The sequence below is a fragment of the Triturus cristatus genome, chromosome 12 (genome assembly GCF_964204655.1).
Source record: "Triturus cristatus chromosome 12, aTriCri1.1, whole genome shotgun sequence".
In the NCBI taxonomy this organism is placed as follows: domain Eukaryota; kingdom Metazoa; phylum Chordata; class Amphibia; order Caudata; family Salamandridae; genus Triturus; species Triturus cristatus.
The window spans coordinates 764,413,239-764,438,672 of record NC_140595.1 but is presented as its reverse complement, the minus strand read 5'-3'; the positions used below and the strand labels follow the sequence as shown (position 1 = coordinate 764,438,672).

General features: G+C 48.7%; 1 protein-coding gene across 1 annotated transcript in view; it reads right to left on the bottom strand.

Annotated features, from left to right (window-relative positions):
- The window catches only part of LOC146782758 (extracellular calcium-sensing receptor-like), a 303,286-nt gene extending 278,743 nt beyond the window's left edge, over positions 1-24,543 (bottom strand). Inside the window, exons 1-2 of the mRNA XM_085637232.1 lie at positions 24,407-24,543; positions 21,641-21,646 (exon numbers count right to left, since the gene is read on the bottom strand). The gene's annotated coding sequence lies outside the window, so the exon portion shown is untranslated. The remainder of the gene's footprint in view (positions 1-21,640; positions 21,647-24,406) is intronic.
- Between the last annotated feature and the right edge of the window lie 891 nt (positions 24,544-25,434).

The window sequence follows — 25,434 nt, the reverse complement described above, 5'->3', positions numbered from 1 at the left end:
AGGCGTTCACTGTCATACACAATAACAGGCGGCCGTCCTGACCTAGAATGCCATCTGTGACATCATAATCACGAGCTGACTCCCTGGGATACGTGAAATCAACCAAATGATAACAGGGCAGATGAAGGAGGGTCCAGTAGCTCCTTTATTGAACACCTAATCCACAGCCCACTCAGAGCAGTTGCCCACGGGTAAAGCCCCAAAATAACACTGGTTATCGGCATCACGCGGTTGATGTGACATTACGCTGGGGACGTGACATCCGCTGGTGATGTGACATCATACAAGTAGCATCCTAGCAGGATTCCGCTACCAACACAGTGATGCCACAGCTGGCATGTCACACAGGGTGGAATAGATATCACAGGACAGGCTCTTCAACCAAGCACAAAAAGATCTCCATTATTGTAAAGAACATTTATTTGAGGTTTTGTATAGCACAAATCACATAAAGTAGATGTCAAAGTGCCTTACAATGGAGAGATTCCAAGTGGAGAACCACGTGCTTGAACATATACATTTAAATACATAAGTAAATCGTTGGATGCATTTAGAAAGTCAATTGTAAAGAGACTACTGTCACAGACAGTCGGTTTAAGCAGAGCAATAGTAAAATGTAGACATATGAACTAGCAGATTTATTAGAGGGGATATTAGCTCTGACATAAAAATGGAAATGAGTTGTGACAGATTTATGTTGAATGTTGTAGTATCACTGTTGGCAATCGTACATGTCCATGTAGTGGAATGGTGGCAAATGGTAGTTTGGTGTTAATATATTATTTGTGACATTCCTGTTTTGAATACTGTGTATTAGAGGGCCTTCTTCAGGTCTGGAGGCAGCCAATTCTTATTTGACTTTACGGAGGTGCTTAAGGCTAAGCATTACACCGGAAGTATTGAAGCAGACATGCATTACTTATTACTAAAGAAAAAAACTTTTATAACGATGCCTCAATGTATGTGTCTTGGTCCCAGCATACCTGATTACAATACACTATCATGTGCTGGTTAGACGTAAATGTAGTGACATAAGGTTTTGCCTTCTCGCTTCTCGTCATAGAATTTTGATAGCCATGTAGTTGTGCCAAAAGCAATTGGAGTGAAAGTGATCACTTCAGCTTTAAATTTGAGTTCCTGCAAATTAAAGTCTACTTTTGCCCTTGTATTGAGTCCATGTGTACACTGAAGGAAACCAACCCTGAAGAGGGCTTGGGTCTACTGAAAGCGGTTTGATTTTAAGGGCCTGATTTTGATGCGGTTTGGAAAGCTTCCCGACCGAATGGGTTTGGGAATGGTTTTCGACCAAATCGGATCGGGAGAGTACAACCAACCGAGTACGATGCATCCGGATACTTCCAGATACGATTTGGTAGGACTCCCATTGACTTCATTGGGAGCCTTTGTTCTGACCGAATGCATAGGCTCCCATTAAAGAAAGGGGTGGCTGGGGAAAATCGGGCACCCTGTGGAAGGCACCCCCTGCCACACTGTGCATGGCTGGTAAGGGGGGACCCATGGGTACCCCCAGAGACTCGATTGGGAAGGCTTCGGGTACAGTGGGGCCTACTATGGGCCCTGAAAGTCTGATTCCAACTGCTGATTCGAGTCGGATGGCTCGATTCGGAAAGTCTGTCCAAATCCAGCATCGTACTCTGTCGTTCAGAAACGCGGCCCGTAGAGACGTACGATTCTGCTCTGTATGGCTCGGTCATTCCAAATGCCATTGGGTTCGAATTGGGATATTCCTAACGCCTAACTCGCATCGTACTCGGTTGGTCAGAAACCATTCCAAGTCGGTTGGAAAGACACATTCCCAATCCAATTTGGACAGAGCAAATGCCGCTAGGAGGCCTTCCTAACCGCATCTGAATCAGGCCCTTAGTGGAAAGGATCCGCAATTGGTTGGGTGTGTAGTGTATTTTTTTCATGTAGAGTTTGAATGGTTCTCCTATTATTTTAGTGTTGTCGCTGGTTGATGAGGCTTGGTCCTCGCAGGTGTTCCTTTCTAGGGTTCTGAAAAATATGAAATGCACCTCCTATCCTTCAAATACACATGCCATGGCAGTTTCTGTTTGCCTAGAAAAGATTTGCATGGCATAAAAATGGAGCAGGTCCGGGTGACAACGTTAATTCCACTCAAAGAATTGGTGGATTTTGGTGACTCTGCATTGCACTTGTGGTGCGGAGTTCCGGTCAAATCCCACAAATCCCCATGTGACAGAATTATTCTCCCGTGAGGCTCCAGAAATGCAAGCTGGCGGATGCGAGTGACATTTGGCATCCTCTAAAGCAATTTCCAGTTGCAATGTGGACTTCCTAACTTTCTAACGGGGTCACAAGTGGTCACAGTCAGAAGGCTGCTTCTCAAATACATTTTCTACTCAAGTAGCTGCAAAATCAACTTGACTGGTCATAAGCTGCTGTGCATTTGGGAGTGCTGTTGGTGCTCATTTATCTGTGCGGTTTTCAGCGCAGAATGCGCTACTGACACTAAATAGCACACCAGCAGCAGAATGTGCAGATTTCTGCCCATTGGTGGAACTCCACGGAATCTCACAGGGTTTCTATGTAACTTCACTAAATTCCACGGATTGAAACTCTGTAAGTTCCACCCACCCCTTATTTTATGCTGTAAATGGCTGTCTTGGGAATGTTATTTTCCAGTTTATTGGTATAACAGATGATTTGGATAACCATTTATTGAATTACTCCTTGCAAATCTATGTTAGGATTGTCATGGCTGGGGGGAGAGGAGTTGGCCTAATGGCTAGGGCGATAGACCTCGGAGTTGGGGATCCAGGTTCGAGTCTTGGCAGGGAGGCACAACATTCTGTGATTTTGGGCAAATCACTTAATTTCCCGTGCCTAACAAAAAATGAATGTGTCCTCACGTAACGCAACTGGTGTTAGTGTAAAGCACTTCCATACTTTAGGGTCAAGTTCGCGCTCTATAAAACTCAGTAAAAAAAAAAGATTTAAAAAAAAAATCAACAATATTTGTATTTTCTTGCATAGTAAATTATGTGTTCCTTTTTTTAAAGCTGCCATCACACTATAAGGGCATCAATAATGAAAGCATCTGAAAAGGGGGGGCTCTTGGCCCCCCTGCCCGCATGGCGGTGCGGCGACCCCCCTTGCCTTCTGGACCTCTCGGTGGTGGGGCGTGTCCTCTGGGGCGCGCCCTGCCACCGATTGGTTGCCACCCTCCCTTGACCCGGATGACGTTAATCGACGTCCGGGTCGGGGGAGAGGGGGCGGGCCGCTGGGGAATAAAGAGGCGGGGAGCGCCCAGGTGACCCCCTTGTTGCCTGGACGCTCCCCCACACCGGACGTGCCCTGCGCTCGGGGCCTCGTGTTTTTTATTACTTGCTTTCTCTTTCTTCCCCCTGCAGGTTTCGTGCTGACGGAGCGGAGTTGCGGTGCGGGAACCTTCGTTAGCCCAGTAGAGCGGAGGACCGTAGTGGGGAAGCTGGTGCAGATCCGGCTCGAAGGAATTTCGCGAGGTCCGGTGCGTCGTGCTGGGTCGAGGGCTGCGGTGCAGGACAGAGGTATTGCGAGGCAGCAGGTGGGGTGCGGCGGCAAGCGCCGGCAGAGCGGATTTCCCGCCCATTCTCCACTGGTGCCGGTTTAAGTTTCTGGCGGCACTCCTGGGTCCTTTTTTCTCGTTTTTACCGGCGTGGAGGGCACGGCCGGAATAGGACATTATCAGAGCTTTGAGAGAGTGTTGGTGGTGCAGCGTGGAAGCATACAATAATACCTCAGGCTCGTTATGTAATAATACCACATTGTTGAAAGAGTATTTGCAGGGGGATACAGGAAAAGACAGGGTATTAGCACTACTGGAGGAAGTGTTTAGAGACAGAAGCACGCGCAAAGAGGTTTAAAGGCTTTCATTAACGAGCACTATAGAGTATGTTGTTCTCGAGACTGCTCAAAGGGTGTGAATAACAAGGGCGCGTGCCTTGGACTGATCGCTAGTATACGTTCTGTGATTGCTAAGGTAGGGGCAACAGCCAAGGGCAGTGGACTGGGCAGTTAAAGAAAGTTAGAGCTTGTACATACATGTTTAACTTTACACGGTCTGCCTTCACATCTGTGTGATTTACCACTCCCAGGAATTAATACATTTTCTATTTTAGGTGTGTTATTACTGCATTCCTGCAATTTCACGTGGTAAGCTCTGAGTGGTGGACAGCGGTTGTGGTCGCAGGTCAATTCCGGCTGGGAGTACGCAGGATTGGAACGGTAAGAGGAGAGCGGGGGGCTCGCATTACATTGCTTCTGGTAGCCGCCGGGTGGGTCTACGTTAGAGTGTACTCACCCCTGACAAACCGGATAAGCCGGGGCGTTGCGGTTACGGTTGCATGGTGCTTACAGCCCCATGTACATCCTCCCTCTGGTGAAGGTATTAAGCACACTTACACCTGTGTTGGAATACTAGGAGTGTAGGGCGGTGCACCTCAGTCATGCCGGGGTCGATGGGTGGTAAAGGAGGGTCCAGGATGGAGGTTATGATGCAGGCCATGATGCAGGAGATGAACAGCATTAATAGGCGGTTGGGGAAGGTGGATGAATTGGAGGCCCTCATGAATGAAAGGTTTGCTGATCCCCCAGGCCCTTCAGGCAGGCCCGCGCGGCAGCGAAAGGCACCCTTGCCAAGGGGGGATTTTGCTAGCCCACCAAAGAAGTCTAAGGCCAAGAAGCCCAGGTGCAGTGCCCCAGCCCCAGTAGTTCCGGTTTCGATTCCACCCGCACCCGCAATTCCGGTACCTCTTATACCTGTGCTGGTAGTTCCGGCACCCGCGTCACCGGCTCCTGCCATGCCGCCGGCGTTACCTCCTGTGGGGCCTGCTTCCCCGCCCGTGGTACCAATGCCAGTGCCGGGCTTGCCGCCGCCGGTCACTCCGTGGCCTGCCATACCAGTGCCACCGGCCACGCCCCCTGGGGCGCCCGTAGTCCCAGCTGATAACCCGGACTCGGTCCCTGCTGAATTGGCATCTCAAATAGCGGCCTTATTGCCTTGGCTACAGAAGGGGGGCGTGTTACCTGCTTCATCAGATCACGCTGCGGAAGCAGCGCAGTTGGTAGAAAGGATTAAATCGGCAGCGGCAGCCGACAGAGCTGCGGTACCCTCATCTGCTTCCCTTTCAGGTTCCAGCCCCGCCCAACCGAACGCAGATGGTGGTCAACCGGCCCGGGTGCAAGGAAATGGTAAGGAGGTGGCGCTGCCTCTCTTGGGTGATGGGTCAATGCCCTCCAGGAGTGAGAATTTGGCACAACATGTGTCCCAGGCAACGAAAGAAATGATCTGGGCGGGAAAATATATTTAAATTTTTTCATTGCTACTTGATAACAGGGAAATGGAACATGCAAAGACACTAAAGGAGTGGATGCTTCCTAGTGAATGGAGGGCACAGTGTTCTAGATTTAGGGTGGAGGAAACTTTGCTCAACTGGGTTAGGGCTTTCGCAGTATTCACGACCATCATGTCCGAACGGCCTCCTAATGTGCAGGCGCCATTGGCTTGATACCAGAGTAGGATTGTGGGGTGGAGCGAGCAGTACCCGGGGGTTGCCTGGAAGGAGTATGATGTCAATTTCAGGAAAGCTAAAGAATTTGACTCATCACTGACATGGGATAGGGATGACTCTGTGTCGTGGCATAGGCAGTTCTCAGGGAGCTCAGCCCCACTCCAGTCCACCAGTGCGGGCAGGGGGTACTCCACCAGTCCTCAACACCCCTTTCGGTCGGCCCAGGGGAGCGAGGTCCCGGGTAGGAGTAGGGGGGGGTCTGAGAGAAAAGGGGTGTGCTGGGATTTTAATAAGCGCACCTGCACGAGGGCCCCTGGCACCTGTAGATTTAGACATGCATGTGCAGTCTGCGGTCACCCCTCCCACCCCGAGTCATCTTGCAGGTCTAAGCAGGGCAACCACAGTCAGAGGGGGAGGGGGAAGCCAGAGTAGTGCAGATAATTTGGATATCCCCACCCCTATAGATGTTTGGGCAATGATCCCTTGGTTGAATAGGTACCCGAATCACACAGCGGCCACTCTACTTCAGGAAGGTTTTTCCCAAGGTTTTAGGATCCCGGCAGGGGGGTACACAGGTAGCGCACATTGCAGGAATCAACTGTCAGTACAACATAACCCCGCAGTGGTGGCTGCTAAGATTAGCAAGGAACTGTCCTTGGGTAGGATAGCTGGCCCTTTCCAGACGGTGCCTGTCCCCAATTTTGTGTGTTCTCCACTAGGGGTAGTACCCAAAAAAGAGACAGGGGAGTTCAGTCTGATCCACAACCTGTCGGCACCTAGAGGAGCGTCATTGAATGATGCGATTGATGAGGGGAATTTGTAGTGTAAAGTATGCCTCATTTGACCAGGCAGTTGACTTATTGCGGGCGCTGGGGCCAGGGGCGATGATGGCAAAATCAGACATAGAATCTGCTTTCCGTCTCCTCCCAGTCCATCCTCTGGACCACCATCTCTTAGGTTTCACTTTCGATGGCAAGTTCTATATGGATATATGCATGCCCATGGGCTGTTCCATCTCATGTGCCTACTTTGAGACGTTCAGCTCATTTTTGGAATGGGTCATGAGAGAGGCGACGGGCCACCGGCAGGTTATGCATTATCTGGATGATTTCCTTTTCTTAGGTGCGGCGGGATCTCAGGAGTGTGCTTGGGCGTTGCAGGAATTTTGTGTGCTCATGCGGGCTTTTGGGGTCCCGCTAGCGCCGGGGAAGACGGTTGGACCGTCCACCTGTTTGGAATTCCTTGGTATCGAAATTGACTCAGTGGAGGGATGCTTCAGGTTACCCATGGACAAAGTGTCTAGGTTTAGAGCAGCCCTACTTCAATGCCTACGCAAAGACAAGGTTACATTGCAACAGCTACAGGAAGTGGTGGGGCAATTGAATTTCGCGCTTCGGGTCATCCCAATGGCACGCCCTTTCTCACGCTCCATTGCCCAAGCTATGAAAGGGTTACGGGAGAAACATCACCGCACGAGGTTGTCATCTGAGGTTCGCCGGGATATGCTTATTTGGATGGCATTCCTGGAGGATTTTAATGGCAGAGTAGTGTGGTCAGGTCCTCCCGCCACATCAGCAGAATTGGGCTTATGGACAGACGCTGCGGGGAGTGCGGGCTTTGGTGCCATCCTGGGGACCAAGTGTGTCGCCCAGCGGTGGCCGGCAGAATGGAGAACACGGGGTCTGACCGCCAATATTGGCTTTCTGGAACTCTTCCCGATATGGGTAGCATTGATGGTCTGGCCGGAACACTTATGCAATCAATCCGTGGTGTTCTGGTCTGATAACATGACAGTTGTGGAATGTATAAACCAGCAGGGGGCACGCTGTCCATTCATACTGCGCTTAATAAAGAAGATTGTGTTGCAATGCTTAAAATGGAATGTGGTTTTCAGAGCCAAGCATGTCCCTGGCATCCTCAACAATGCAGCTGACTCCCTTTCTCGCTTTAAAATGCAGGTTTTCAGGGAACATCTTCCTGCAGCAGACTCCCAGCCAGCGCAATTCCCGGCAGTACTTTGGCAGATTGGTGCCCCGGATTACAGGACCTCGTGGTTGCTAGCTTAGCCCCCAGGACCAAGACAGCTTACGAAGGGGCGTTTTTGTCTTACCGGGCTTTTTTGGGGCAGGAATGGGAGGTTAGGTGGGCTCAGGAGGACAGCTTTGCAGCTTACCTAGAATCGATGCACAGGGAAGGGCGCTCAGTGGCGGCTGCGAGCAGACATAGGGCGGCGGTCTCCTTCTTCGCACAGGGTAAGGGTATGCGAGTTCCCATGTTGTGACAGGATGGTGCTCACGCCTGGTATGTTTCTGGTTTTTTGCAGTTTCTCAAACCTGTCACGCAGGGGAGGAACTCGCCACCGGGCGCCAACTACCGACATCGGCACAGCACGGAGGACACAGGAAATTGGTGACTTGGATTGTGGGCCACTCTTATGTTAGGCGTGCGGAACATGTTTTTCTTTCAGGAGACCGTAGGAAGAAGGCGGCGCAAAAGGGGTTTGATATCTCATTCTTCGGGAGAGGGGGTTTATGCCTCAGCCAGTTTCGGAACTTTTTCCAGGGACTCTTAGCTCAGCAGCCCGCTCCCCCGCCAGTGGTGATACTTCACCTGGGGGAGAATGATTTGGCCAAATTGGGGAGGCGCATGCTTATTGATGAGATCATTTCAGCTGAGGGGTGGGTGGCCAGGACTTGTCCGGGTTCCACAGTAGTTTGGTCGCAACTTATCCCTCTGTGGCAGTGGCGAGGGGGGGACTCGGTCAGGGCGTTGAATCACTCGGTACGGAGGATCAACACACAGTTGGACAAATTATTTCGAGCCCCCTCGGTTGCAGACGATTCCGCATGGGTGTATCTGGGTCGAGCAGTTCTACCTGAGGGACGGGGTGCACTTGACTGAGGCAGCGAACGTCTTGTGGGCTAATAATGTCTGGGCCTGGTTGGAGGGATTTGCAAAGTAAGCGCGCTCCTGGCTTAGGTTTAGGTAAGGGGGAGGCCAGATCGTCGGTTAACAATGCTGGCCTGTGGCGGTAAGGTCATGACCGGTGAGCAACTATTTTAAGGTCTGAGGGGGCGGGCATCATCCTATGGAGGTTCCCGCCCAGGGGGAGGGGCCATTGGCCCCTCCTAGAACTTCAGGGGCAAGGTAACTGGTGCTTCAAAGGGGCGCGGGTTGGGGAGTCACGCTTTCCTTAGGCTGGTAGCCACCCCGCGCGCGCATACTCATGACGTCACCGGATGGCGCAGAGTAAGGGCCCTCCTTTAGTGGGTAAATGAAGTTCACGGCGTGGACCGGGTAATTACCGGGCCCGGCTGTGCATGCGCACATCTGTAGGGGAGGCGCAGCTAGTAGGACCTGACACCGGTTAGCGACCTTGCCATTTGGCCCAGAAATGTTAGTATACAAAAATGCAGAGGAGGATGTTAGACTCGGTTAGGAAACAATCTGTATTAGAGTCTTTGTTAAGGATAGTCACTCACACCTGTTGACAATAATGTATCCAATGTCCTGCTGATTTTTGTATAACGGGTTATCATGCAATTATAAAAATGTTATTGTTTTATAACTTAATAAATACGGCCGGGGGGTCTTGAGACCTCCCGCCTTCCAAAGATACCATGTTTATGTTCCTGTGTCCGGGGGTGGTGAGGTCATAGGGAGGGGGCGGTAGCCAGTCACTGACCATGTGAAAAGGGGGGGCTCTTGGCCCCCCCGCCCGCATGGCGGTGCGGCGACCCCCCTTGCCTTCCGGACCTCTCGGTGGTGGGGCGTGTCCTCTGGGGCGCGCCCTGCCACCGATTGGTTGCCCCCCACCCTTGACCCGGATGACGTTAATCGACGTCCGGGTCGGGGGGGAGGGGTCGGGCCGCTGGGGAATAAAGAGGCGGGGAGCGCCCAGGTGACCCCCTTGTTGCCTGGACGCTCCCCCACACCGGACGTGCCCTGCGCTCGGGGCCTCGTGTTTTTCCCACCCACCATCCCTGGAGGACGCGGTTGATGCGTTACGAGTCCGATTTAGTGTGTAAATTGCTAGGTTGTTGTTAGCTTAATTTCCCAGGCGCGGTAAACTGTATCTGAAATGTTTATTTTCTGATGTGGTTTTTTCTTTTAGGACTTTCTCTCCCATTGTAGTGATCGATACTGTATTTAGAAGGTATGTTGCTGATTATGCTTTCTCGTAGGCCTTTTCTCCCAATGTAGTGAATGGTACTGTATTATGTGTCGCTGGTGCAATTATGTTTAGGCCCTTTTTTCCCTTGTAGCTCTACGGTGTTATACATGATGTATGCTTTTAGTCAGTGTAGTTGTCCTTTAGAATTTTTTCCCATAGGTCGTCGTATTTATTAGGAATGGGGCATGCGGTAAGGTTATGACCGGTGAGCAACTATTTTAAGGTCTGAGGGGGCGGGCATCATCCTATGGAGGTTCCCGCCCAGGGGGAGGGGCCATTGGCCCCTCCTAGAACTTCAGGGGCAAGGTAACTGGTGCTTCAAAGGGGCGCGGGTTGGGGAGTCACGCTTTCCTTAGGCTGATAGCCACCCCGCGCGCGCATACTCATGATGTCACCGGATGGCGCAGAGTAAGGGCCCTCCTTTAGTGGGTAAATGAAGTTCACGGCGTGGACCGGGTAATTACCGGGCCCGGCTGCGCATGCGCACATCTGTAGGGGAGGCGCAGCTAGTAGGACCTGACACCGGTTAGCGACCTTGCCATTTGGCCCAGAAATGTTAGTATATAAAAATGCAGAGGAGGATGTTAGACTCGGTTAGGAAACCATCTGTATTAGAGTCTTTGTTAAGGATAGTCACTCACACCTGTTGACAATAATGCATCTAATGTCCTGCTGATTTTTGTATAACGGTTTATCATGCAATTATAAAAATGTTATTGTTTTATAACTTAATAAATACGGCCGGGGGGTCTTGCGACCTCCCGCCTTCCAAAGGTACCATGTTTATGTTCCTGTGTCCGGGGGTGGTGAGGTCATAGGGAGGGGGCGGTAGCCAGTCACTGACCATGTGCTTCAGAAGGATCTGAATTCCTCAAATATTGTCAGCTTGAGATCACAAACAGCGAGCTCTCGTATCTTGATCATCTAACGTTTAGGTAGAAGCCACTCTGAGACTGGGAGGCCCACACGGCCATCGTCTTTTTCTTTTGGCCGGGTTGGAGTGGAAGGAGAGATTTTGGTTTCAACTATCGAAGGAGAAGGAGAGTAAATAGATTGCATGATTGAGATACAGGGTCACACTATTTGTGACCTTTGGGGAGAGGGGGTATTTGAGAAATTCACATCCTTGGACGTCTTCTGTTTCTTTGAATCTTGTTTGAAGCAAGCACTTTTATAATTGACGTCCCTATGGTGCTTATAAGTCAGGAAGGAACTTGAAGCCCTGAAGAAGTGCCTTTGTTAGCTGCGAAACACGTTGGCTGATGTAATGTTGGGTGTGGTGGCCGTAGATGACATATAATAACGGCTTTCATAAAAGGAGCAGCAGTTTTACTATGAATGTCTCTACTATGAATGTTTCTAGCTATAATAGCAACATTTGATTAGATTGTGTTTTGCCAGATGTCTCAACATTAAACAAGAATTAGTTTATATATCATAGTCAATGACTGTTTGGTTTATGTAAAGTGAAGATTAAAGCTCCCTACAAAAAGAACTGTTTACCTTGAAATTATGAACCAGGTTGGGCGCCGGTCTTGCAGGTGGTAGCTAGCGCAGGGCCACCAGCATCTGAATGCCTAAATCTATTAAGTTGCAATATTTTCACTTGTTATCATCGTCACACTGATTTTATTCAGCTGACATATAATAACACACCCGGGCTGCAGTGTGAACCGGCGTCTGTAACCCTCTGGTGCCAGCCTGAGGATGCTAACAGACAGGGTGGGATGTGAGTCTCTAGTTGCACCTGATGGAGCAGTGCAGGCCAGCGTTGTTATTGGACTAGAGTGATGCAGCTCTTTTCATTGACGCGGAGGTGGCAATGATATTGCTCCGCACGTGTATTTATTGTCTTGCCTATGCGCATTCGCTTTGATTCATTTTTAGATCAGTCTTGTTGTGTGTCAGAGAGAGTTAGTTCAGTTGTGCAGTGCCTTGGACCTTAGATTCTCTAGCACTGAGATCCTTGCACAAAGAAAGGTGTCTTTTGCACACGAAGTGAGGATGCGAAATTTAAAAACACAGATGAACCCTGGCTAACAATATGTTCGTTATTTAATAAAAGATGTTTTGAAATATTTCGCATTTGGTTCTGCACTGAGAACTTGAATCACAAAAGATTCTTTTTTGGCCCTTTTGGAAAAACTGTTCGAGTGGGCTTCAGGATCCCTTCCTCCCGCTGGCACCAAGGACTACTCTCCTGACCATGACATGTGCCCATGAGGTGGCACAGAGAGCAGGCTCAGTTACATTTCATCAGCCGTGGTCAGGTTGTACTTTGACCAGAGGACTGGGTCACCCTTTGCACTGTTAGCCAATGTACTGCTTGCTTTCCATTTTAGGTGATCACCTAAACAAGACAAGAGAGACGAGGGAGGTGAAGTGCATGACAAACATGTCAAAGAGAGCATAACAACATTTGACTTCGGAGATTTGATGCTGACGGACTAGACATCTCTGCCCTCAGATGCCATCCAATGAGAGAGCATAAGGCTAAACCATCCACAGTGCTGCACTAAATGCCATCTTGTGATGTGCAACGACCCGTGGCATACACGCGACCTAGCATTTACTGGAGCTCAAGGGATGCAGCCTACCAGATCTGCACAACAGACCCAAGAAGGAGGCAGAAAGGTACTAGATGGCAATGTGACCTTCATTCAGTTGGAGGAGAGAGGGAGTGGAGGGATGCTGGGTCACCATAAGGTGGTCCATGCAGATCTAAAGGGGATGGTATAAGAGGTGCGGTGCTGCCATCCAGCCTGTAAGGACTGAAGGCGGTGGCAATTGTGGGGAGAGTAAACGCAGATGGTCAGAGTAGTAAAAACATGGACGGTTGACAAGGAAGACATCAACTAAGATGGCTTGCCAGGAGAAACTATGATGTTGTGGCTATGTGACAAGAGAGTCGGCATCTGCTATCTTAGCCTCTGATGTTTATTGGTTGTAAAGAAATGCCCTTAAGAGTGACCAAACTTTGTGATTTCAACCTGGCACCACGCTGTAGAAGACTATGCAGCCGGTTCATTATTTTAGGAGGTATGCATGGGTAATACTGCTCCTAAAAATACATCTTTGTGAAGCTATAAATGTGACATTATGTGGAGTATTGTATCAGAAATACCACCACCTCACCCAAAATATGAGAAGTCTGACTACCAATCACAACTACTTTGTGTGTGTTTGGATGTGCGGGCATGTGTGATGTGGTGTGTTTAAGTCTGCGTGCATGCATGTCAGTGTGTACATGTGTGTGTTTGTATATGTGGGTGTGCTTGACTTTTATTTGGGGGGGGGTTAATTCTTTTTTATTCGAACTTGTAATGTGGTAACATACCTGGGAATAGTCTTGAGTCTCCTAGACCCTGTGTTGATAGGAGGTGGACTGACCCGTGGACAGCCATCTTCACTGCCACTTAGAGCAGAAGGGACATGGCCGTCCTGTGGCATTGTGCCAGGCCGAGCCTGCAGCAGCGCAGTGCACGTGATGTGCTCTCACCAGAAGCAGCCTAAGAAGGGAAAATCCATGACCAAGAGAAAGTAGGGAAGAACGTTTACATGGACAGAGCCACTGAGCCATATTCGGAAAGCCCAAGAGCAGAAAGTCTGAGTAAGGCTACTGAGATACAAGGAAGCCCTCACACTGAGTGCTTGACAAGAGCCCTCGGATGTAGGAGCCCTCGGGTGCGGGATTGGAGACCCCAATCTGTTGGGCTGGAGCCTGCAGCCCTGCATGTTGCAAAGGAGTAGCGCATAAGGGGGCGTGCCCTTATTTGCACAGTGACATGGCCCCAGCATAGGAAGAAAGCTTTTGTCTTTCCCCCCAGGCAGGGCTTTAACTGGGATGAAAAATCTGGGATCTCTATCAAAGGGGCGTGGCAGATGCAGTACAGGGCATGGCTTAAAACATGTAAGCTAAAAATCTGTGCAGAGCATAGTGTGCTGACTGACTGGCATTGTGCTGCTTGTGATTGCATCCAGATACATAATACAAAATGTAGGATTGCTTACAACAAGCTAGACCTGTTGGCTTTGTCAATGGCTGTTAGTTGCATAAGATACATAAGCAACAACTAAGGCTTTGTTGCATATAGTATTGAAAATGCTTCCGTTCTGAAATGATGAGACCTGTAAATGTAAAAGAACTATAACGAGTCTCTTTGAAGTTACCGCAAAGGCGGTGAAGGGTGGTTGGTATTGCTGCAGATTTAAGAGGTTTTTTTCCACCCTGAGGATGAGGGCAAAAATAGTGAGTCCGATAGAGACCCGTTTCAGCACCTGCTTTTTAGGTCTCGCCTGGGCCAGCGCTTTAGCGCTGCTCTCGCGAGAGCTTTTGTAAAAGGGGGATCTGGAAGTGCAAACTAGTGCTTTTCAGGCCTCCAAATACAGTGCATGTGCGCCGGGCGCGCACACCATTTGGCAGCCTGAAAAGCACTGCTAGCCCCTCGCAACACACTATTTTGTTGCCATAGCAACGAAAATGACGCTTCGCGTGTCTTTTTTTAATGTCAGTCCCCCCGGGGCACAAGCAGGCATCCACTTCTGTCTTTTTGCTACGATTAGCTGTCCTGACAGAAGTGGATGCCTTCTTGTACCCCGGGGGAACTGCAGGACAGCTGATCGCAGAGGTGTGTCTTCCCCATGACTCCGCTTCTCATCACTTCTTATGGAGACTCTTTAGTTGCCCACCTTCTGCGTCCTTTCTTCAACCACCCTCCCTCCTTATCCCCCCACCCAATTTATTCCTCACTACAGCTCCTGGACCTCACCTCTTCCAATATACTTCCTTTCCTTACTTCCTTCCATCGCTCGAGTTCACTCTTTCTTCGCTCATTAAGTTTCTTTGTATTGTTTCTCTCTCCTCATTTCCCCCCTACTGTTCCTTCTCTCTCTCATTTTCTTCGTTTCTCCCTCCCGCCATCTCCGTACTTACCCTCGCCCGTTATGCTGCATTGTCCGTCTCCCCATTTACCATCTTTCCATACTTCCCTCCTCACGCCCTATATGTTCTTGTATCTCATTCTCTCGATTTCTCTCCTTTCATCCGTTGCTTCTCTCTCCCTCTTCTGTCCTCACTCTCCTTCCTCTAGGCCTAATGCTTTCCATTCCCTCTCCCATTACTCCATTGTCCTTACCTCGCTGCCTCCGTGATACCAACTTTCTCTGATCACTCTCCCCTCACTCCACATATCCTGTTTCTTGCTGCAGGTCCCGGCCCCATGATGAATGGTTTATTGGATTGCAGCGCGCCTTGCAGCAATGGCGACCACAGCCCGGATTCCCTGAGAAGCAGGTGCCCACACGCCAAGGACATGGCTACCCCAGGCTCGAACGGGAAAGCCGTGAGCAGAGGACCGAAGAATGAGGTGAGCTCTGGGGTCTTTTTCTCTTTGTCATAAGGAGTGATGTTAATAATCGATACAATGTGTCCACTTAATCATTTTGTATAACTTTACATTATTGGTTTAAAGCATTGAATTTTGTTGGTCAACACAGTTCAGGGCCTCCCAACGTTTGTATACATGATCCATCCTGTATGTCCCTTGTTATCCAGTTCAAACAAGCATTGAAAATGCAATAGGTCTCGTTTTGTTGTTGTTGTAGTTTTATAGAACGGGATCTCGACCGGAAGGTTATATGGGCTCTCATCTGGTGGCCGCGCCCCTTCCCATCAATTATGCATGGCGGGGCCGGAGCTTTGGCATGGAGCCACTTTTCGAGTCCACACCACTTTATTTCTGCACATTAACAAAAAGGCATTCCCCGTATCAGATACTGCTTGTCTTATCTCCTTCTGCTCTCTCTGACATTCTCGTTAAGGATGGGTGAATGTCTCTACCCGTTCTCCATTGTAGTTGAGTTTAAGGGGCTGTGATCTACACATACTTGTTCCCTGCTCCATGTCCCAACCCCACCACCACTTCTTTCGTTCGCCCACTGGGCCAGACAGATACAATCAAGGATGCTCGCATGTTGATTTGGCCTTTGAGGTGCCATGCCAAACATTCCAGTGTGGGCCTGGTACAAAGAAACAAAATAACTGGCAAAACACTGTTCAGTATACTTTGATGGACAGTGTGTGATAGATAAAGGTCCAATATTAACCTGCGCCGTAATACCTCTGTTTTATTTAAGCGCCTGAACCCAGTTCATTTGATGATGTACGCTATATAAATAGTATTTCTGAATGATATAGGAAACTTCTCATGTTACACACAGCCCTAGTCACTTGCTGGAGAAGAATGCTTGTGGTGCTCCGCTGTCCACACGTGCATACATTTCAGTGCCATTTTTTTCCTCCCACCCCTTCCGCCTGCATGCTGTAAAGTTAATTAGGCCCTGGAGTCGTCCTCCCGCTGAGAGTTTAACCCCCCTCCCCCTTGTATCCAGTCACACTCCAGCCAGTCTGTCCAGCTTCACCAGTGGAGGCAGAAGTAACGTCTGTTCATTTTTACTTTCCTATCCTAGTCCCATGCATTGATTGATAGCTCCCTGAAGCTGTTACTGTTGTGCCGTGTCCTGCTCGAACAGGTACATAAATAGGGCCCCTAATAAAATAAGCACAGTTCACTATTTTAAAGAGAACACATTATTATTTACGCAAATCAAAATGTTTGGAACTGATTGGCTTGTTTGAAATATTTGAGTCTACAAGGAGTACTTGGGCCTAATCACCAGCTATCAGATAAAATACTAGAATATCCTACAAAATGGCTCCCCAACCCATATGCAAAATAAGTTGCAGCGTTGTGTCCCCACCGCAGAACATTTTTACTGTAGCAGAATTATTGCCAACCAGAAGATCTGTCTAGACAGCTTATGGGCACGACATCAAAATAGAGTTGATAAAATAGGATCTGATGGGAAGTGTGGATGGGAACATGTAATTGGGACAGTGCAAGTTACATTGCAATGAGGTAGTGCGCTTCATGGAAATATATATAACAGCAATAAATTGTCATGAGAGGCAGAGAGGTTAAGTGAATTTCCCATAAACACAAGTACCTAAGTGAATATTGGGCACACAAGTCTCGTTTTCGGAAGTCAGAAGCTTTGCCACTGAACAACATCTATGTCAGGATACAAGACCGTGGAATGCGGTCCGGTAGGCTTTGGCCCCAGTAGGTGATTAAGAGTGAGGCTTTCAACGTACAAATGTACGAGATCGCCACACCCCCTCCGTTGACCATGAGGCACATTGTTGCTTTTTAAAAAATTATACCAGACGTACATTACGTATGTATTTATTGTTACGCATGCCTTATAGTTGCAGCGTCTCACACTTTGCACCTTATTTAGGTTAACTAGGAGTGGTACCGTCACACTGGGCTGGTCCCGGTGGAGTCCTGAAGAAGAGCTGGGGAAGCTCGAAACTAGTTGACCTGACCATATGCTAGGCACACCTACCCATTATAGTTAGGGCCTATAGCATATCACCCCGTTTTTAACCTTTCAGCTTAGAGCATCAATAAAGTTTATTTAGCCCACTAGCTGATTATTTTACATTTTCCCACTCCACTTTTTCACTTGCACTACACATATTCTGACCTATAGTGCTCCTGCGTAATCCGTAAGTCGCAGCACGCCCCAGTTCGTAGAGGACTGGGAGGACCCCAATGATGACGCATGTCACCATGGGGAAACCCTGGTGAGTGAGGGGACTCAAGAAAAGACATTTTTTTTCCCTTTCTTTCATATAGGTGAAATTCAGAACCAAGTTGATTTCTGACACCTCCTATTCCCCTGGTTTAGGTTCTTGTAACTTGACTACCTTAAGTTTTTTTTGATACATGTAATGTTGGAGGGCGAACCTAACCATGAACCTCTAATTCCCCCCCTTTTTTTGATAATAAGGATACAAGACCGGCCATTCAGCATAGTGCTCAGGGACAAACGTAGCACTCATGGGCAGTACACGCGTTTTGCTCATGGGCAGCAAGGTTGGCCAACATTTTATCAATGGGAACGGATGCTTTGGCTTGCGCCTTATTTTGCGGGCATCGGCGTGTGATAAAGTAACATGAAATACATCGGATTCTGAGTTAATTATATAGTGGTAATCCTGAAAAGCTTGGATCAGCCTCGAGGGACTCAATAGTGGATAATCCTGACCCAAACTCTCTCTCAATGCAGGTTTGTTTACGTCTGAGACTTAACACAGTCTCTTTTGCAGTACTGAAGGTTATAAAGACATGTCATTACTCATGTGGCTCATTGTGTCCACATGTGCTCTGAATCAGGGTAACCTGGCACTAGCGTCTGCAAGCACACTGAATCAGGGTTGCCTGGCACTCAGTGTGTCTGTATGTGCTTTGAATCAGACTAATCAGTCACTCGGTGTGTCTGCACATCCTTTGAATATGGGTAAGAATTGACCCGTCCCTGCACATGCTCTGAATCAGGGTAACCTGGCACACTCTGCACGTGCTCAGTCTAATAGCAGATTATGTGACTGATACAGCCACATCCCTACTGGTGTTTTGAAGCACTAATATCTTGGCAAACATCACACCCACCCGTCCACTTCCAGCGTCCAGCTTGCTTTGCTACTGCAAATTATTCTGCGCCCTTGGCATTTTCCTGTGTTACTTGGTCCCTCACCATACCTGCACACCCTCACACTATCACATGTTCCCATTCTTGGAGGGGAAAGCTGCTTTCTGGTATCGCTGCTATCTCTGGATCTCTAGAATGGGTGTTTGGTTACTGACCCCAACCAAGCGGACCAACGCCTTTCATCCCTTCAATTACCATGGACTGCCATTTAACCATTTCCTCAACGTAGGCAGCGGCTTAGTTCCTTTGCCCAGCTACAAAACACAGTCTAGTCCTTTGCGGCCCAAATACCTTTGATTGCCAAAGGTTGGGGTTTGCAGAAGTCGGGTGCGTTTGGGTCAGCTGCAAGCAGCAGAGTTGGAACCATGAGCATTGGGGTGTTTCAGGACCCAGTACAAAACAGTACTTGAAAATTGTGACTACAGGCCTAGTTCTTGGTTTGAAGCCACCATGCTCTGAAATTCGATTGACAAACCACATATATAGCTGGCTTAACACCATTTTATGGATCTTAAATAGGTGTTTGAGGCGTTTTATTTGCTGATTTTTTTTTTAAAGAGCTTAATCAATGTTATTGTTTAGTTTATAATGCTTTAGGGTTTGGTGTATTTAATATGTCATGTTTTAAGGTGCCTCTGTCCGCGCTGGTTTTTTAGGTCTCGCCTGAGACAGCGCTTTAGCGCTGCTCTGGCGAGACTTATAGACTTATAGTAAGCGAGTTTTGGAAGTGGAAACGAGTGCATTTCAGGCCGCCAACTACAGTGCATGTGCTCCGCGCTTTGATGTTTGATCGTGATCGCTATCACTTTCACATTCGCGGCCGCACGGCCGCCTCCCTTCCTCCCTCCATGAATGCCAGAAACTCACAAATGTTATATAGCGCAAACTCAAACCTATTTTATTAAGGCATCACGTGCACTCTGGTGCTAAATTTACACCGGTGACTAACGGAACGCGCTGATGTTTAAATGCATTTGTAATGCTGCAGCAGCACATTTGCTTTGCCATTTACAGCTAAAACAAACATTGTCATTGCCAATAGGTCTCGTTGGTTTTGTGTTTATTAAGCTGTACTGTCTGCATGTGCGCTACGAATGAAGCATGTGTTGGCAAGGGTGGCCCCAGATGCTCCTCACGCCTCCTTCCCGGGTGCTGAGTCAAGACTCCTATCTCCTTTCAAGGCTCAAGGACAAAAGGGAGGGACAGCGTGTGCAGCAGCAGCAGGGAAAGCTTCCCTCCCCAGAGATTCCCGAGGGAAGCCTCAAGGCCTCCCAGACCCCACCCCTCAGGACAAAGAACTCTCACTTGTCAAAAGGGCCTGTATGGGGTGCGGTGACATCAAACGGACAATACCAAGCGTGCGCGTTCATTCGCAGCACTCGATCTCACCACGCTCCAAGCCTTCACTAATGCGTTCCTATTTATGTAGCGCTTTCCACTGCTGAGGCGAGGCATAAGGCGCTTGCTTTAAAATAAAGTGCCATATTCACTAGAGATGGCAGCTGCCTCTCACGCCAGAGCATGTACCTTCTGTAAGTGCCTCTGACTGGAAAAAAAGTGCTCCACAGAAATACATGGTAGGGCACGGAACCCACCCTTTCCCTGAATACAAAATTGGGCTACGAAGCATATAATGCCGTTGGAGTCTCCATTACGCGAAATAAACACTTTTGTAGAAAGTCTACCCCGGAGTAAACAACGCCAAGTTCTGAAGGAAGCCAACTTCTCACGGAAAAAATGTTTGAGAGTTTATTTTTTTGCAGTTTTTTTATATAGCGTGAACTCGACCCGAAGGTATCAGGGCGCTTTACATGAGCATCAGTTGTAGGACACATTCGTTTTTTTAGGTACGGGGAGATTAATTGATTTACCCAGAATCACAGGATGTTTGCGCCGACACCAATCTCAAACCCAGTTCGCCAACTTCAAAGTCGCCCGCTCTAGCCATTAAGTCACATCCTCACGATTGGCAGGTCCAAAATCGCTCTTGTTTACGAAGTAACTACATAAAAAGACCCTCATTCCTGTATTGAACATGGGGTCTGCATTAACAATATTTTACTATTTATGAGCCAGGAATCTACTTCACGATTAAATGTCTTCTCAATTAAATGTCTTTGCAGATGAATATACGTTACACCTATTTAATGCATATGGAGCATCCTCTCACAAATGTTATATAGCGCAAACTCAAACCTATTTTATTAAGGCATCACGTGCACTCTGGTGCTAAATTTACACCGGTGACTAACGGAACGCGCTGATGTTTAAATGCATTTGTAATGCTGCAGCAGCACATTTGCTTTGCCATTTACAGCTAAAACAAACATTGTCATTGCCAATAGGTCTCGTTGGTTTTGTGTTTATTAAGCTGTACTGTCTGCATGTGAGCTACGAATGAAGCATGTGTTGGCAAGGGTGGCCCCAGATGCTCCTCACGCCTCCTTCCCGGGTGCTGAGTCAAGACTCCTATCTCCTTTCAAGGCTCGAGGAAAAAAGGGAGGGACAGCGTGTGCAGCAGCAGCAGGGAAAGCTTCCCTTCCCCAGAGATTCCCGAGGGAAGCCTCAAGGCCTCCCAGACCCCACCCCTCAGGACAAAGAACTCTCACTTGTCAAAAGGGCCTGTATGGGGTGCGGTGACATCAAACGGACAATACCCAGCGTGCGCGTTCATTCGCAGCACTCGATCTCACCTCGCTCCAAGCCTTCACTAATGCGTTCCTATTTATGTAGCTCTTTCCACTGCTGAGGCGAGGCATAAGGCGCTTGCTTTAAAATAAAGTGCCATATTCACTAGAGATGGCAGCTGCCTCTCACGCCAGAGCATGTACCTTCTGTAAGTGCCTCTGACTGGAAAAAAAGTGCTCCACAGAAATACATGGTAGGGCACGGAACCCACCCTTTCCCTGAATACAAAATTGGGCTACGAAGCATATAATGCCGTTGGATTCTCCATTACGCGAAATAAACACTTTTGTAGAAAGTCTACCCCGGAGTAAACAACGCCAAGTTCTGAAGGAAGACAACTTCTCACGGAAAAAATGTTTGAGAGTTTATTTTTTTGCAGTTTTTTTATATAGCGTGAACTCGACCCGAAGGTATCAGGGCGCTTTACATGAGCATCAGTTGTAGGACACATTCATTTTTTTGGTACGGGGAGATTAATTGATTTACCCAGAATCACAGGATGTTTGCGCCGACACCAATCTCAAACCCAGTTCGCCAACTTCAAAGTCGCCCGCTCTAGCCATTAAGTCACATCCTCACGATTGGCTTGTCCAAAATGTTTAACAAAAGACTTTATCACTGACAGGTTTCACCTACCTCAACCGCTTACCCCTTCAACACAACTTCTCACACCCCTAGAGGTTACAACAGAAACCTAGAACTACAACAAGCATTTGCAATGCAATAGGTCTCGCATTTATACGAGTTTGAGCTATTGGCATTGTAAATGACAGTGCCTTTTATTTATGTTTTAAAAAACCAAACTTAAATAAAAAGCATTGTCATTTACAATGCCAATAGCTCAAACTCGTATAAATGCGAGACCTATTGCATTGCAAATGCTTTTTTTTTTTTTTTGCATGCAGCACAATTACAACACGGGCCCAGATACAGCTAACATCTAAGAAGCTTCTAGCAGGCGACTGTGAAGGCCATAAACCAACCCCCTTTCAGTGCGAACACAAGGGATTGTAAACATCAAGGGGCCTTCATGTGGAGCTCAAAGACCTCATAAATCATGTGCTTATCTCTGGGAAGCTCATTCCTTAGCTGCCCTCTAAGCAGGGACAGGAAGGCAGGATTACGGTTCCAGCAACAAACAAGCATTTGCAATGCAATAGGTCTCGTACTTACACGAGTTTAAGCTATTGGCATTGTAAATGACAATGCCCTTTATTTAGGTTTTAAAAACAAAAATAAAAGGCATTTTCATTTGCAATGTCAATATCTCAAACTCGCATAAATGCGAGACCTATTGCATTGCAAATGCTTGTTAGAACTGCTGGTGCTCAGCCGCGGCAAGACCCGGCCCACTTAAAGCCCGGCACCCAGGCTATACTAAAGACATGGGTGCAGGGGCAGAGATGTCAGGAGGTGCACCGATTGAACCCCCCACAGAGGTGCACACAGTCAGCCCATCCCGCAAGCATCCACAGCTTCGATATGCACCTGGCACATACAGGTAAGTAAGCCTAGGCACAAATGGGACAGTGCGCTCTGTTTTTATTACCACTTCTGATTGCCAAACCGGTGCCAAACTCCCTCTTAATTTGGGACACAATTAAGGAAATCATTTTCATCCTAAAACATGACAAAAGAAAGTCAACAAGAATGTGTCATATTAGTAATACCATTCTTATTCTTTACCAAAACAGTAAAGAAGTTTAATCTCATGGAGAAACAACATTAAAAGTTAAGTGTAACACTTCAAATTGTTCGTAGAAATAGTGAAAACCTACAACTACACAAACACTTTCCAGTGTGCTCTACTTCGCGTGTTTGTAGATATCTAATTTGCACTACTTGAACATTTCCACCGGTTCAAGGTGGCGGTTTAATCTTGAGGTGTCATCTCGGCCATCTCAACGGCTGGAGATACAACAAACTACGAATGGGGGGGCACGGCTTTGTGTCCAAAGATATGGCAGTTCGCAAATAACCCAATATGACCGAAGTCATGCCAATATGTATGTAACCATAATAAAAACTGCGGCCAACAACGACCACAACTGTACCATCCTTGTTGGCTGAGTTCTTTGGGATCGCCAGTGGGGCGGGGGGCGGGAGAATAAGTTCCACCGGTTAGGCGCAGTGCGAGGGTTATTGCAGAGGCCGCCGTTCCTCCCCGAAGGGGGGGAGAGGCTCAGGGGCCGGCGCCATAACCCGCGCCGCGCCGAAGGTGGCAGAAAAACCGGTTCTGGGCGCCTCCGGCGACCGGAAGCGGCAAGCGGTAGCCCCTCCTGCCCACAAGCTAGCCTGGTGGCGACCAACCCCCCCCCTCGTCCAATGGGGGGGCGATGCAGGATACAAACCCCCCAATGGGGGTGCATGCCCAGAACGGCGGGAAGAAAAAGGGGAATATAAGGAACCGCTCTCCCAAGCAGCTCCTAACTTCGTGGAGCAGGGAGAGCGGCGCACCGACGTGGTTTTCCTGCAAACCCCACCCACCCACACCTACGAAGCAGCAGTGTCGCAGTGCTGGACAGCAACACGAGCGTTGGCGGAAAACTGTACGATGGTTGGCTAACGAGACACACCGACAGGGCGGTGTGTAGGAGGAGGGCCGCTCACCTTGGGATGCCGCACGGCAGGGTGATGTGGCCTGGCCAACAAAAGGGGGGTAGCAAACGGAGACGGCGCTCGCGGCCCAGACCCAGCCTGTCGGCAGGGCACAAAAGGTAGTGAGTTGGGGCCTAACTCCGGGGGAGAAAAAGCTACCCCTCCCTACACGCAGAAAGCTTGGGTGACCAACCAAATGGTGGTCCCGGTGGTAACTGGACCAAAGAAAGAATATCAAGGACCAACAACAGAACTGGTTGGGGGGTCGGGTCATTTACGAACTGGAGATACAACAAACTACGAATGGGGGGGCACGGCTTTGTGTCCAAAGATATGGCAGTTCGCAAATAACCCAATATGACCGAAGTCATGCCAATATGTATGTAACCATAATAAAAACTGCGGCCAACAACGACCACAACTGTACCATCCTTGTTGGCTAAGTTCTTTGGGATCGCCAGTGGGGCGGGGGGCGGGAGAATAAGTTCCACCGGTTAGGCGCAGTGCGAGGGTTATAGCACTGTGCCGTGTTAGCACACACAGTGTTCAGCACGAGGCGCCTCTTCCAGGTATGAACAAAGTGTCATGCGTCTGGTTCCTACAATCCCCAAATCCCACTTCCGATGTAACTAACAATACATTTCGCACTACTGCAGTGGGGCTAAAGGCACAACATTTAAAATCTGCAGTTTTGAGAAAGAATTAAAACTTTCCACGCCCCTCGCATGACCTGCTCGTTACATTTCACGTCAGATACCGGACAGAGCTGTGCATTGCAGGTCGTTCGTAAGAACTTTGGCGCCCATGCATAAGCATGAACGCAAAACCTGCTTCTCGCGAGAGGTGGTTTGCTTACCTCTGGCACGTGGTTGCTGCAGGCTCCTCTCTGAAGGTGATCTGTGGCTGCAGCGCTGAGAAGTGGACACGGAAGATCCCTCCCAGCAGGATATCACCGTCTCTTGAGAATCCGCTCACACTGTCTCTCTTCAGCTGACATCCAGGCACTGCGCTCAACACTGGCATCAAACACCAGAATAGATGCGCTGCTGCTATGAAGCAGAAACAAGGCTTGAATGACAGACTTCGGATGGCAGGTATAAACACTTCGTCCATTGCCCTCTGGCCGGTGGTCTGAATTCACCGCTAGAGGGTGTGAGTGTCCAGTAAGAGGCGTGAGCGCGTGGCTTCGTAGTATCTTGTGGTCTTTGCGTGACTTTACTCGTATGAATTTACTGCGTCCTCATAACCAACATTTGGGTGCAGCCAAACCCGGCGACCGATAGAGAGATAAAACCCTGCACTCAGGCCTTGATAGCGATGGATAACCCTGAATGTGAGACGGACTCAGTGAAGTCCTTATAAGGTGTTCAGCCTCTGTGCATCACTGAACTCAGTCGTAGCAGGTTAATGCCTCGCACGCTGCTCCCTGAGACCTTTTATGGGAGGCAGAGTCCCCGGGGGAGGGGCAGGCGAGGGGGCCGAGGATGGCTCTGACTGCTCTCATTCCCGCAGTGAGCTTCGGTGTTAATTGCTGAGGGAAGGTGGGAGGTGAAGTGCACGAACAGCGCTCCTACAACTAACACATTATGTTAAGTGAGAAACAGCCTTTAAGAGCTAATTGTCAGGTGGCTACAAAGTTGTTAAGTAAATTATGACGGCCAAGCAGGCCACAATGAAACTGCCTGATCAGTGACACAAGGGTCAAGACTGATGTGCATATGGCTGGGTCCAGAGGTGGCATGGTGCGCAAAATGACCATGGACTGGGATGCAGCAAAGTAGTTAACTAGTGGCTGAAATTATTTCAGGCATTCCATCCCTCACTGTTGGACCTGGCCCTTTTGGCCGGATGGTCCCTAGACTTTTCGCCTTCCACCTGTACTTT